We start from the raw sequence: 14,994 nt of genomic DNA, 5'->3' as shown, positions 1-14,994 counted from the left end.
TCTCTCTCTCTCTCTCTCTCTCTCTCTCTCTCCCTCTCTCTCTCTCTCTCTCTCTCTCTCTCTCTCTCTCTCTCTCTCTCTCTCTCTCTGTCTCTCTCTCTCTCTCTAACACTATCTACTGTACATTGTCTCAGGCCAGCCAATGACTGAATGGTATTTCATGTTATTCTAAGATTCAGGGTGAATCTGTTATTTGGTATCAGCAGTCACCATGGTGACCAGTGACCACTATTCCTCTGGGACTCAAATGTACACAACGTACTAAAAGCCTTTTAGTGGGCCTGAATGAGCAGTACACAGATAGCAACAGGGCACCTTAGCATTCAGAGGTCGTTGTTACTACACATTACCTTACTATCTGAATCAAACATGTTCTTTTATGACAAGCTGTGTCTTCTTTCTTCCAGGCTGGATGATAGACGCAGACAGCAGGCCCAAGTTTAAGGAGCTGGCTGCAGAGTTGTGTAGGATGGCCCGGGACCCCCAGAGATACCTGGTCATCCAGGTACGGCTCAGCCCTGCTCTCTCTCTCTGTCTGGTCTGCTGGTGGATGAGACACAAGGCAGTCCACTCCTGAGAAATGCATGAAAATCCTGTTTAGGAGTATTGCAGTTCGCTGAACTTAAATATTTACATTTACATTTACTACTTTATATCAAGGCCCTATTCCCTATATAGTGCACTACTTTATATCAAGGCCCTATTCCCTATATAGTGCACTACTTTAGACCAAGGCCCTATTCCCTATATAGTGCACTACATTTACATTTACATTTAAGTCCTTTAGCAGACGCTCTTATCCAGAGCGACTTACAAATTGGTGAATTCACCTTCTGACATCCAGCGGAACAGCCACTTTACAATAGTGCATCTAAATCATTTAAGGGGGGGGGGGTGAGAAGGATTACTTTATTCTATCCTAGGTATTCCTTGAAGAGGTGGGGTTTCAGGTATTTCCTTTTTACTTTGCATATCTGCGTACTCTGGTTTAATGCACATGTCCACAACAGTCCCAAGATATTGTAAAAATCAGGATCATGTTGAGCAAGTAGACAGTTGAGGCATACTCTGCCTGAACTTGATCAATTCCAAATCAAATCTAAACAAATTGTATTTTTCACATCCGCTGAACACCTTACAGTGAAATGCTTACTTACAAGCCCTTAACTAACAATGCAGTTTTAAGATAAATAATTGTTAAGTAAAAATAGATAAGTAAAAAATATGATAAAAATTACAATGAATTAAAGAGCAGCAGTAAAATAACAGTAGCGAGGCTCTGTACAGGGGGTACAGCGTCAATGTGGGTGGGAACAGGTTAGTCGAGGTAGTTGAGGTAATATGTACATGTAGGTAGAGTTAAAGTGACTATGCATAGATAATAAACAGAGAGTAGCAGCAGCGTAAAAGAGGAGATGGGGGGGGTGACAAGGTGGGGGGGGGGGGGACAATGCAGATAGTCTGGGTAGACATTTGATTAACTGTTCAGGGGTAGAAGCTGGGATCAGACCCTTTTTTTCAATGTTTGCCTAAAACGACATACCCAAATGGGGTGGGGTGGGTGTGGGGCCAGAACCAACTGGGGTTCAAACTTTAGAACCCAGTTCCCACATTTTAATATAAAAATTGATTTGATCAAACAAAACTACGCTACATTTTATCTCTGGGACCCTCAGGATGACAAAACAGAGCAAGATTACTGAATGTAAGTACATGATTTACCTTCAGAGGTGAATGTATCAAACCAGTTGCCGTGATGAAAGTGTTTTGTTGTTGTGCCCTCTCCTCAAACAACATGGACGTGTTTTCACTGTGCTTCTACGCCTGCATTGCTTGCTGTTTGGGGTTTTAGGCTGGGTTTCTGTACAGCACTTTGAGATATCAGCTGATGTACGAAGGGCTATATAAATACATTTGATTTGATTTGATTTAATAGCTACTGTAAACTGGAAAGTGCATTTAGATGAAAATAATCTCAGCTTTCTGCCCATATAAGACATGTCCTGGGAGATGTTCTTGTTACTTATAACGTCATGCTCATGACATTAGCATACGTTAGCGCCACCGTCCCAAATGTGGTGTTACGCAGCAAAACATTTCGCTACGCTGTGCTCTGCTGAACACAACCCAGTAGACAGTAATATGATGTTGTGTATCTGTGTTTCTTAACTCAGGGGGATGACCGTATGAAGCTGCCCAGCCCCAACGACAGTAAGTTCTTCCAGAGCCTGTTGGATGAGGAGGATGTGGAGGACTTTATGGATGCTGAGGAGTACCTGGTTCCCCATCACTTTAACATGCCTCCACTATCATACACAGCCAGGCTCCGCGTCGACTCCAACAGGGTAGGTAGAAGCACACATTTGTGCACACACACACACACACACACACACACACACACACACACACACACACACACACACACACACACACATGCACAGAAACACCCCCCCACACATGCACAGAAACACCCCCTCCCCCCACACACACACACACACACACACACACACACGCAGAAGCACACATACACACACACACACTCAAATTAACAACTACACACACATACTATCCACAACAACTAAATTGTGATGTAATTCCTCCTCTCTTTTCCTCAATGTCCTATCAGCCTCAGAAAGTATCAAACCCTACCTCCACTTCCATCTGATTTCCATTCATCTAGACAGCCCTTCTCTCTTTCTCTGTCCCAGTCTGCCTCCTCCAGTTCTTCTCTCTCTCTCTCTCTGTCCCAGTCTGCCTCCTCCAGTTATTATCTCTCTCTCTGTCCCAGTCTGCCTCCTCTAGTTCTTCTCTCTCTCTCTCTGTCCCAGTCTGCCTCCTCCAGTTCTTCTCTCTCTGTCCCTCCTCCAGTTCTTCTCTCTCTCTCTCTGTCCCAGTATATCTCCTCCAGTTCTTCTCTCTCTCTCTCTCTGTCCCAGTCTGCCTCCTCCAGTTCTTCTCTCTCTCTCTCTCTGTCCCAGTCTGCCTCCTCCAATTCTTCTCTCTCTCTCTGTCTCAGTGTATCTCCTCCAGTTCTTCCCTCTCTCTGTCCCAGTCTGCCTCCTCCAGTTCTTCTCTCTCTCTCTGTCCCAATGTATCTCCTCCAGTTCTTCTCTCTCTCTCTGTCTCAGTGTATCTCCTCCAGTTCTTCCCTCTCTCTCTGTCCCAGTCTGCCTCCTCCAGTTCTTCTCTCTCTCTGTCCCTCCTCCAGTTCTTCTCTCTCTCTCTGTCCCAGTGTATCTCCTCCAGTTCTTCTCTCTCTCTCTGTCCCTCCTCCAGTTCTTCTCTCTCTCTCTCGGTCCCAGTCTGCCTCCTCCAGTTATTATCTTTCTCTCTGTCCCAGTCTGCCTCCTCCAGTTCTTGTCTCTCTCTCTCTGTCCCTCCTCCAGTTCTTCTCTCTCTCTCTGTCTCAGTGTATCTCCTCCAGTTCTTCTCTCTCTCTCTGTCCCTCCTCCAGTTCTTCTCTCTCTCTCTGTCCCAGTCTGCCTCCTCCAGTTATTATCTCTCTCTCTGTCCCAGTCTGCCTCCTCCAGTTCTTCTCTCTCTCTCTGTCCCAGTGTATCTCCTCCAGTTCTTCTCTCTCTCTCTGTCCCAGTCTGCCTCCTCCAGTTATTATCTCTCTCTCTGTCCCAGTCTGCCTCCTCCAGTTCTTCTCTCTCTCTCTGTCCCAGTCTGCCTCCTCCAGTTCTTCTCTCTCTCTCTGTCCCAGTCTGCCTCCTCCAGTTCTTCTCTCTCTCTCTCTGTCCCAGTGTATCTCCTCCAGTTCTTCTCTCGATCTCTGTCCCAGTATATCTCCTCCAGTTCTTCTCTCTCTCTCTCTGTCCCAGTCTGCCTTCTCCAGTTATTATCTCTCTCTCTGTCCCAGTCTGCCTCCTCCAGTTCTTCTCTCTCTCTGTCCCAGTATATCTCCTCCAGTTCTTCTCTCTCTCTGTCCCAGTGTATCTCCTCCAGTTCTTCTCTCGATCTCTGTCCCAGTATATCTCCTCCAGTTCTTCTCTCTCTCTCTCTGTCCCAGTCTGCCTTCTCCAGTTATTATCTCTCTCTCTGTCCCAGTCTGCCTCCTCCAGTTCTTCTCTCTCTCTCTGTCCCAGTGTATCTCCTCCAGTTCTTCTCTCTCTCTCTGTCCCAGTATATCTCCTCCAGTTCTTCTCTCTCTCTCTCTGTCCCAGTGTATCTCCTCCAGTTCTTCTCTCTCTCTCTGTCCCAGTGTATCTCCTCCAGTTCTTCTCTCTCTCTCTGTCCCAGTATATCTCCTCCAGTTCTTCTCTCTCTCTCTCTGTCCCAGTCTGCCTCCTCCAGTTCTTCTCTCTCTCTCTGTCCCAGTGTATCTCCTCCAGTTCTTCTCTCTCTCTCTGTCCCAGTCTGCCTCCTCCAGTTCTTCTCTCTCTCTCTGTCCCAGTGTATCTCCTCCAGTTCTTCTCTCTCTCTCTGTCCCAGTATATCTCCTCCAGTTCTTCTCTCTCTCTCTCTGTCCCAGTCTGCCTTCTCCAGTTCTTCTCCATCTCTGTGTCCCAGTGTGTCACGCCCGACCCTGGCCTTTTTATCCACCTGCTCTCCAGGCCTCCTTTTTCATTACGCCGGCCTCCGTGTGTAAATAGCAGCCTCTCCACTAAAGCGCCGCCACCGTTTGCTCAGAGACAATGAGTCCTGGGCTTGGCTATTTACTCTGTCGCTCGCCACCGCTCTGCCTCGACCATGATCCTGCATCTCATATTGACTGTGTGCCCATGTGCCCTCGTGCTGGCGGTCATGCCATGGCCCTGGGGGACCTGGACACAGGCACCCACACATCTGAAATGTCAAAGGTCAATATTCTGACTGAAACACATTTTCATTATGCAGTCAAACAGTCTAGGACTATGAATAGGACAGGGAGTCATGGAAGAAAATTGCAAAGTGAAAGAACTGGAACACTGGCTCCGCTGGCACAGTGAATAAAATAGACTAGCTAGGATGTGGCCCAAATGCCCCCCCTTGCCTATACAGTGCACTTCTTTTGAGTAGTGGTCAGAAGTAGTTCACTATAAATGGAATAGGGTGCCATTTGGGATAGAGTGTAATTCTGACTAATTTGCTTTTCTGATTGAACCTCACCGGAGGAGAGGATAATGGGGCCTTTTAAAAACTTGACGGAGGAGAGGGATGAATAGAGAGGTTGGGCTAGAGGAGGAGAGGAGAAGAGCTGATTGCAGAGCGATGGAGTGATGGAGAGAGGACAGAGGGAAAGAGTGGGTGGGAGTGAAAGAGAGGCCGGTCCCCAGGACCCCCCCCCCTCTCTCCCTTTGTGGCTTCCCAGAAGGTGACTAATATTAGCAGTAAAACCTTGCGGGCAGGGGGATGGCTCTCTAGTAGAAACTCTGGCAAGCTGTCCCAGCTCTAATAGCTTGGAGCTATCCTGGAGAATATCAGGAAATATACTTGCCCTATAAGTCATGTAATATGTTTGTTGTTGTTATTGTTGTTGTTCATAGGGTTCAGGTGTTTAAATACAAACTCTGTTTTTTCCTCCTTCTTTCTTCGAGACCTTTGAACCAAAACTATACCCTGGAAAACAGCCGCAGAGACATTTGATTCACAACAACATGTTGGTTCATGGAGTCATTTGATTCACAACAACATGTTGGTTCATGGAGTCATTTGATTCACAACAACATGTTGGTTCATGGAGTCATTTGATTCACAACAACATGTTGGTTCATGGAGTCAAACGTTTTCTCTCATAACTCTGGTCCAGATTTGGTTTCAGAGTAACTATACAGGCCCTCTCTTGTAAGAGATGTTCATCTCCATGAGAATAATAAATGACATTAAATAAATGAAAAACATCCTTGATTTGTAAGAGCGGCTTTGTAATGAGTGTTAGTCCTCCTACATTGGAGTTAATGTTTTCCTCTCATGTTGTCTCCCCTCTTTCCCCAGAACCAGTTTGGGTACCGGGACGGTTCAGGCTCGACCCCTGAGGAGGGCCTGGCATTGGGAGGGTCCCCGTCTTGTGTCTCCTCTCCAGATCCTGCAGGCACGCAGGGGGCAGCCCTGGACACCCTAGAGGACCAGCGCTGCAATGGCACGCTGCTCAAGAAGAAGACCCAGATAAGGCCCGGGGCAGAGGACAACAACGGGCAGCGCTACAGTGCCGACCCTACCGTGTTCCTGGGGGACCGGGGTGTGGGGCCCCGGGGGACACGGACGAGGACGGCTACATGACCCCCATGAAGGATAAGACCTCGTCAGGTAGTTAGACCATCTGGGGCTGGCTTAGTCCTGAACTAAAAACATGCACAATGAAGAATCTCCATTGGAATAGCTAGGCTTATCTGTGTCCAGGAAACCCAAGCCTAGAGCCTAGACAGATCTGGTGGAGGAGTGGGGGAGTGGAGGATTGAATGAGTGGGGGAGTGGAGGGGTAGAGGAGTGGGGGAGTGGAGGGGTAGAGGAGTGGGGGAGTGGAGGAGTGGAGGGGTGGAGGGGCGGTTGAGCACCAGAGTGGAGTAGGGGAATGGAGGAGTGGACGGGTGGAGGAGTGGAGGAGTGGGGGAGTGGGGGAGTGGAGAAGTGGAGGAGTGGAGGGGTAGAGGAGTGGGGGAGTGGAGGGGTAGAGGAGTGGGGGAGTGGAGGAGTGGAGGGGTGGAGGGGCGGTTGAGCACCAGAGTGGAGTAGGGGAATGGAGGAGTGGACGGGTGGAGGAGTGGGGGAGTGGAGGAGTGGATGAGTGGGGGAGTGGAGGATGAGTGGGGGAGTGGAGGGGTAGAGGAGTGGGGGAGTGGAGGGGTAGAGGAGTGGGGGAGTGGAGAAGTAGAGAAATGGGAGAGTGGAGAGGTGGAGGAGTGGAGGGGTGAGGGGTTAGGGGAGTGGAGGGGTGGAGAGGTGGAGGAGTGGAGGGGTGGAGAAGTGAAGAGGTGGAGGGGTGGAGGGGTAGAGGAGTGGACGTGTGGAGGAGTGGTGGAGTGGAGGAGTGGAGGGGTAGAGGAGTGAACGTGTGGAGGAGTGGTGGAGTTGAGGAGTGGAGGGGTAGAGGATTGGAGAAGTGGATGGGTGGAGAAGTAGAGAAATGGGGGAGTGGAGGAGTGGGGGAGTGGAGGGGTGGAGAAGTGGAGGGTGGAGGAGTGGAGGGTGGAGGAGTGGAGGGGTGGAGGAGTGGAGGGTGGAGGAGTGGAGGAGTGGAGGAGTGGAGAAGTGGAGGTGGATGGGTGGAGGAGTGGAGAGTGGAGGAGTGGAGGGTGGAGGAGTGGAGAAGTGGAGGAGTGGAGGGGTGGAGGAGTGGAGGGGTGGAGGGTTGGAGAAGTGGAGGAGTGGAGGGGTGGAGGAGTGGAGGGTGGAGGAGTGGAGAAGTAGAGAAATGACAGAGTGGAGGGGTAGAGAGGTGGAGGAGTGGAGAAGTGGATGGGTGGAGAAGTAGAGAAATGGGGGAGTGGAGGAGTGGGGGAGTGGAGAAGTGGGGGGGTGGAGAAGTGGAGGGTGGAGGAGTGGAGAAGTGGAGGAGTGGAGGGGTGGAGGAGTGGAGGGTGGAGGAGTGGAGGGTGGAGGAGTGGAGGAGTGGAGAAGTGGAGGTGGATGGGTGGAGGAGTGGGGAGTGGAGAAGGGGAGGAGTGGAGGGTGGAGGAGTGGAGAAGTGGAGGAGTGGAGGGGTGGAGGGGTGGAGGAGTGGAGGAGTGGAGGAGTGGAGGGGTGGAGGAGTGGAGGGTGGAGGAGTGGAGGAGTGGAGGGGTGGAGGAGTGGAAGGGTGGAGGAGTGGAGGAGTGGAGAAGTGGAGGAGTGGAGGGTGGAGGAGTGGAGGAGTGGAGAAGTGGAGGTGGATGGGTGGAGGAGTGGAGAAGTGGAGGAGTGGAGAAGTGGAGGGGTGGAGGGGTGGAGGAGTGGAGAAGTGGAGGAGTGGAGAAGTGGAGGTGGATGGGTGGGGGAGTGGGGAGTGGAGTGGTGAAGGAGTGGAGGAGTGGAGAAGTGGAGGAGTGGAGGAGTGGATGAGTGGAGAAGTGGAGGTGGAGGAGTGGAGAAGTTAAGGTGGATGGGTGGAGGAGTGGGGAGTGGAGGGTGGAGGAGTGGAGAAGTGGAGGAGTGGAGGGGTGGAGGAGTGTAGGGGTGGAGGAGTGGAGGGGTGGAGGAGTGGAGGAGTGGAGGGGTGGAGGAGTGGAGGGGTGGAGGAGTGGAGGAGTGGAGGGGTGGAGAAGTGGAGAAGTGGAGGGGTGGAGGAGTGGAAGGGTGGAGGAGTGGGAGAGTGGAGGGGTGGAGGGGAGGAGTGGAAGGGTGGGAGAGTGGGGGAGTGGAGGGGAGGAGTGGAAGGGTGGGAGAGTGGGGGAGTGGAGGGGAGGAGTGTCAAATAGATAGATTCCACCCCATACTATTATAGTGCCTGGCAGGCAGCAGTGCAGAACTGGAGCTGCTGGTTCACCTCAGGATGCTGAGAGAGGAGACTGACAAGGAAAGGCTTGGCAAGGTGGCCTTCAGACCTTGATATGGATCTGCTCACTGATCTTTGGTGAACTACCCTCTTCTCATTTTCTCTCTTTCTCTTCTTTCTCTCTCTCTCTCACACACTATTTATTGTTTTCTCTCCTTCTTTCTTTCTCTCTCTCTCTCTCTCTCTCTCTCTCTCTCTCTTTCTCTCTAGACTATCTGAAACCGATTGAGGAGAACCCATTCGTGGCGCGGCGCAAGAACGGCGAGGTCCACGCCCTGGACAACCCAGCCTACCACAGCACACCCAACAGCCAGCCCAAGGGGGGCGAAGACGAGTACATCAACGAGCCTCTCTACCTCAACACCTTCCACAACCCCGGAGACCTGGTCCTGAGAAAGAACGGTGGTCTCCCATCACAGAGTACAGCCTCGACTATCAGTATTGGCTCCTATCCCCAACTCACCGTCCAGACTGGCCTTCCTTACTACCCCGTCGTACCGACAGAGAGCTCCCCTTCTGGGCTGCAGGGAGGCTGCCATCACCCACTGCCGGGTCACCACATTCACAAGCTCCACAGTGTTGGTGTGAAACCTGGCCAATCGGCCCTATCTGGCAACTCACCACAACGAACCCACCTGGGCCTTCAGGGACACCAGTCCCACCTAATCCAGTGTGGTGGTGGGCCCTCTGCCACCCAGGTTTACCACCCTGAAAGGTCAACTGTCAAGAAAGGTCCCCTCTCCATGTCGGTGCCCGAGGACCAGAGAAGTGTTATACCAGCCTACCAGGGGCACACCACCCACCCTGGCAGTGTACTGAAGCAGGGACAGGGGAACCAGGCGGGAGGCAAACCGGCAGGCAAGAAGCTCAAGGTGACCTTTGACAATCCAGAGTACTGGCAGCACAGCCTGCCACCCAAGCCGTTGAACAGCTTTACAAACCAGGCAGGCAGCACCCTTGAGGCGGGAACCACCAATGGCAAGTTGTTCTACAAACGGAACGGCTGCATCAGGCCGGAGGTGGCCGAAAACCCAGAGTACCTATCAGAGTTCTCGTCCAATCTCAAGCCGGGCACAGTTCTGCCCCCTCCCCCATACCGACAGAGGAACACAGTGGTATAGAAGTGAGGTCCCAACCCACCTTCCTCCAGCTTCTTGACCAGCTAGTACCCAGCCTTCTCCGGTTCCTCTGTCCCTTCCTCAGTACCTCAAACAGTCACGAGAGCCTCCCCAAAACCCCTCCCCACGACATCCCACCATCCATCACCTGCGCTAACTAGCTAACTAGCTAGCGTTCTCCAGAGAAGGAGCTAGCAGACCCTACTCAGAGTGCCACCAACCAACACACTACCAGACTCCACCTCCTTATCTCCACTCTAGCCCCTCACTGGTACAGTAACAACAGTAAAACGTCTCTAGGTAAAGCTCTAGGTAACCTCTGACGCTGTATATAAGCTGGACTGGCAGCGGTGGTGGTGTTTGTGAAAGGAGCATGGAGGAACCACGCTATATGGAGATAGTATGACCATGTGCACTGTTCTCTACACAGACAGGGATGGTGTCAGGACTCTCGGGACGGTACGAGGGAACCACGATGAGGAACGCAGATGGAAAAGGTGAAGTGTGTCGAAAAAGAGATGTTATACAGAGCACAGTGTTTTACATGACTGTTGTTGCGACAAAATGAACTGCAGAGAGAGAGAGAGATGGAAAGACAACCAACCACTACTGTATGTTGAAATGTTCCTCACAAAGGAGCTACATATTGTAGATATTGCATCACCATCACTTCAGTGTTACTCACCTCTTACAGTATTTACGGTAGCTAACTCTGTTGTGACCAAGCCTTGTACCATTTTCAACATGTTTTATTTAATGTTTACTCTATTTAATTTTCACAATTATTTATATAATGTGTTAAAAACAACAACTACTTACCTGTATGTACAACGCAGGTCATCCATTGGATAATTTTTGGGGGTGTGGCGTTCACTGTTACGTTGTTCACTTGAAAGCTCTTATCACGTCTAAACTACTGTAAACCACGTGGGTAGCTTAACTTGAAAGCTCTTATCACGTCTAAACTACTGTAAACCATGTGGGCAGCTTAACTAGAAAAACCTTTTCACGTCTAAAACTACTGTAAACCATGTGGGCATCTTAACAAATAACTTTGTAAAAGTTCCTTTATCACTGGCTTCAATGGAATGACATAGGATTTTTTCTCAATAATGTCTCGGAAGAGATTCATCACTGCGAGGAAATTAGGTTATGCAGATTGTGGCCTGACAGAGGGACACAGAGTTTGAAGTAACGGTTTGCAATGCAAATGAGAGGATAATGAGGAGGACTGCTGTAGCATGAAAAATAGTCTCCGTTATAACTCGCTACGGTGGCTGAGACACAGAGAGAGGAGGAGGAGGGTGTCCTTTCTAGTGGAACGTCCAGGACCACCGGTAAACTTCTGTTTCAGAGTCATTTGGTTACACTGCTGTTATGGAGCCATGCATGTTCATTTTTTCATTTCCTACTCGATTTGCCTTTACTTTGTCTATATTTCGTCATACAGCATAAGGAGGCGTATCCCAGCTGTCCTTGTGGCAGAGAGGAGGGTTATTGATACATGTTTCTGCTGCTTTGTGGGTGTTTGTTTTAGTCCATATGGAGTACATTGATCCAACGAGCAGGAAGTGAAAAATAATTTTTAAATAACGTGTTTTATCTTAGTTAATCCAACCACAATAATCCAACCACATGATTATTTCAAATGCATTTCACATTTACACCGGCAAGGTTGAGATATATGAAGGAACAGAACAGAGAGAAACTTGGGGACATAGTGAAGTACTGAATGAGAAGTCTTCATATGTATGTGCTATTTGTCTGCTTCCTGTCGTTCTACTGCCTCTGGTTATGATGACAACTATTTTGTTCTGCCGTTGGACCCAAATGGTTCCGCAAACCGGAATTAACATGTAATTTCAATGTGAAGTATTCATGTTGTGTTTAACTTGTTTTTCCTCAAGGACTGAAATGACAGATTGCAGATTCTATGATTTTCAAAACCAGTGAAAAAACAGTCTCTCTTTGTACGTGTTCATATTAGAAGAGCCTGTTATGACCCTGAGCCAGTCCTAATATGGACACCATAGCTGCCAACAGTTTGGCTCAATGTTCACCGTCCGCCATTTTGTTCAAATAGCAACACTAGTCTTTGACGTCTCTTTATCTACCAGAAAATGACATCTCTACTTGGTTGGAAAGGTTTGGCCCCTTAGTATTCTCCTATACAGTATGTAGCTGGACAGGTTTGGCCCCTTAGTATTCTCCTATACAGTATGTAGTTGGAAAGGTTTGGCCCCTTAGTATTCTCCTATACAGTATGTAGTTGGAAAGGAATGGCCCCTAAAGTATTCTCCTATACAGTATATAGTTGAAAAAGTTTGGCCCCTTAGTATTCTCCTATACAGTATGCAGTTGGAAAGGTTTGGCCCCTTAGTATTCTCCTATACAGTATGTAGCTGGACAGGTTTGGCCCCTTAGTATTCTCCTATACAGTATGTAGTTGGAAAGGTGTGGCCCCTTAGTATTCTCCTATACAGTATGTAGTTGGAAAGGTGTGGCCCCTTAGTATTCTCCTATACAGTATGTAGTTGGAAAGGTTTGGCCCCTTAGTATTCTCCTATACAGTATGTAGTTGGAAAGGTTTGGCCCCTTAGTATTCTCCTATACAGTATGTAGTTGGAAAGGTGTGGCCCCTTAGTATTCTCCTACACAGTATGTAGTTGGAAAGTATTCTATGACACAATCAGCAGCACAAGTACTGTATCCTCCACCACTGCAGTAGAACTGTATTAGCTATGCCTGTTGTACCTAATACTATATCATGCATGATACCTCATTGTGAGTGTTATTGCTCTTTACCCTGAGTATTTGTTAGTTCAATTAATAGTATTTTCCATTTTTGTCCCGAGGATAGATGGTTTGAGGGACAGCTTCTATTGCTGTTTGGAGTTGGAAAGAAATCAGTAGCACAATTCTGTAGTAACTTCCTGTTGTTAAGATAAAACACACCATGGAAAGGTTTAAGTGTTTAATACCTTACACCACTGTATACAGTTAATTCACAAACATACACTTACTGTTCAGTATAGGATTCATCTTTACTGTTCAATATAGGATTCATCTTTACTGTCAAATATAGGATTCATCTTTACTGTCAAATATAGGATTCATCTTTACTGTTCGGTATAGGATTCATCTTTACTGTTCAGTATAGGATTCATCTTTACTGTTCGGTATAGGATTCATCTTTACTGTTCAGTATAGGATTCATCTTTACTGTTCGGTATAGGATTCATCTTTACTGTCAAATATAGGATTCATCTTTACTGTCAAATATAGGATTCATCTTTACTGTCAAATATAGGATTCATCTTTACTGTTCAGTATAGGATTCATCTTTACTGTCAAATATAGGATTCATCTTTACTGTTCAATATAGGATTCATCTTTACTGTTCAATATAGGATTCATAGTCATCCTGGCTTCTACTGTTAATTTAGTCATATTTATCATGACCGATGTTTTGGTCTGTCACTGTTTTTTAAAACTATTTCAACATATTCAAAAATCCTTCTGTTTATTGTATTGTGTTGATGAAGTGTATTTAATAACATGAATGAGGGTTTTTACAGCCGCAACACGTGTCACCTCATTCAGTATTCGGATAATATTTCAATACATCCTGATAATGTGACACCATCTGAATTGTCCTATTAGAGAAGACGCATTCTATCGGTTCCATTTTCTGTGTTGAAATGGATATACCTATCAAACCAATGTAACTGTACAGTCATTTGGACTTTCCTCCAGATTGAACACACTATTGTCCCATGACAAAATGTGAATAGTATTTTTATAAAGCACAGAGACGAGGCGACCCGCTGAAATGTGTCCATAGGAGGAGAATGCTTTAACTTTTTACCACTTTTCTCTCTGTTTCACGTTCTTTTCTTTCTCTGTTCTCTTTCCCTTCTTGTCTGTTTATCAGGTGTCAGCGTTAGATATGACATAGCTTCTGTGTGTACGGTATATCTACTTTGGGTAGTACATTTTGATTTGAAATGTAAAACACCCTTGTTGGGCACTCGCCTGTGAAACTGGCTAGTTGAACTGTATGAAGCATCTCTCTGTGAGTTCTCTATTTAATATCTGTGTTGGGGTTAACAATGGTTTATATCTTCTTCTTTTTTACCTCTCTCTCTCTCTCTCTCTCACTCTCTCTCTCTCTCTCTCTCGCTCTCTCACTCTCTCTCTCTCTCTCTCTCTCACTCTCTCCCTCTCTCAAAATACTTCAGAGCAGTGTTGCCAACTCAACCTGCCAAGATATGTTTCAGCCCCTGTTCTATTTCAGTCGTGTGCCATCCAGTCCATCTATCTCCTTGTTTATCAGTCCAGTGTGCAAATGTACATTCACCCCTGAGCCAACCCTTTCCATGATTTCCATGTTCGAAGACATCAAGGTTGAATTGGAAGATGTAGAAATTGAGATCCATATCGTGAGGCACCTCCCACTTGACTGGCCTGTACAGTACGTGAACACAAACTACTAAAGTTATTTTGATGTAATGTTTGATTTAACTGCATGCTTATTTATAAATGTTGTCAAACACTGACAGAGACACAGTGTGTCCCTCCCCTTTTCCGGTTCAGCCTCCCTGCCTCCTACTCCCTGCCTCCCCACAGAATGTTGGCAGCACTGGCTACAACTCTCCACTGAACTTTAGACCAGACCTAAAGCTTGATATCATGGAAGTACTGTTCCTCATATTTGTTACATGAATCTGTCAAAAAAATATATTTTTAATTTAATATAAATAAAGATTGATTCAATATTTGAGTGGGTTATGTCTCTTTGATGGTGTTCGAGTGTGAAAAATCATATGATATATCGGGTGTTTGGAGCAGGGTTGATAAGTGAGTTAAGCATACAAATGCACACATTCAGTAAGGTTACATACTAAATGCACACATTCAGTAAGGTTACATACTAAATGCAAACATTCAGTGAGGTTACATACTAAATGCACACATTCAGTGAGGTTACATACTAAATGCACACATTCAGTGAGGTAACATATTAAATGCACACATTCAGTGAGGTTACATACTAAATGCACACATTCAGTGAGGTTACATACTAAATGCACACATTCAGTGAGGTTACATATTAAATGCACACATTCAGTGAGGTTACATACCAAATGCACACATTCAGTGAGGTTACGTACTAAATGCACACATTCAGTGAGGTTACGTACTAAATGCACACAATCAGTGAGGTTACGTACTAAATGCACACATTCAGTGAGGTTACGTACTAAATGCACACATTCAGTGAGGTTACATACTAAATGCACACATTCAGTGAGGTTACGTACTAAATGCACACATTCAGTGAGGTTACATACTAAATGCACACATTCAGTGAGGTTACATACTAAATGCACACATTCAGTGAGGTTACATACTAAATGCACACATTCAATGAGGTTACATACTAAATGCACACATTCAGTGAGGTTACGTACTAAATGCACA

The 14,994-nt window shown here is 47.2% G+C and overlaps 1 pseudogene; it reads left to right on the top strand.

Moving 5' to 3' along the window:
- LOC135542930 (receptor tyrosine-protein kinase erbB-4-like) overlaps positions 1-14,282 on the top strand; it is a 279,082-nt pseudogene extending 264,800 nt beyond the window's left edge.
- The last annotated feature ends 712 nt before the right edge of the window (positions 14,283-14,994 follow it).

This window comes from Oncorhynchus masou, chromosome 7 (assembly GCF_036934945.1).
Source record: "Oncorhynchus masou masou isolate Uvic2021 chromosome 7, UVic_Omas_1.1, whole genome shotgun sequence".
In the NCBI taxonomy this organism is placed as follows: domain Eukaryota; kingdom Metazoa; phylum Chordata; class Actinopteri; order Salmoniformes; family Salmonidae; genus Oncorhynchus; species Oncorhynchus masou.
The sequence above is the reverse complement of the archived record's forward strand: the minus strand, read 5'-3'. Positions and strand labels throughout refer to the sequence as shown.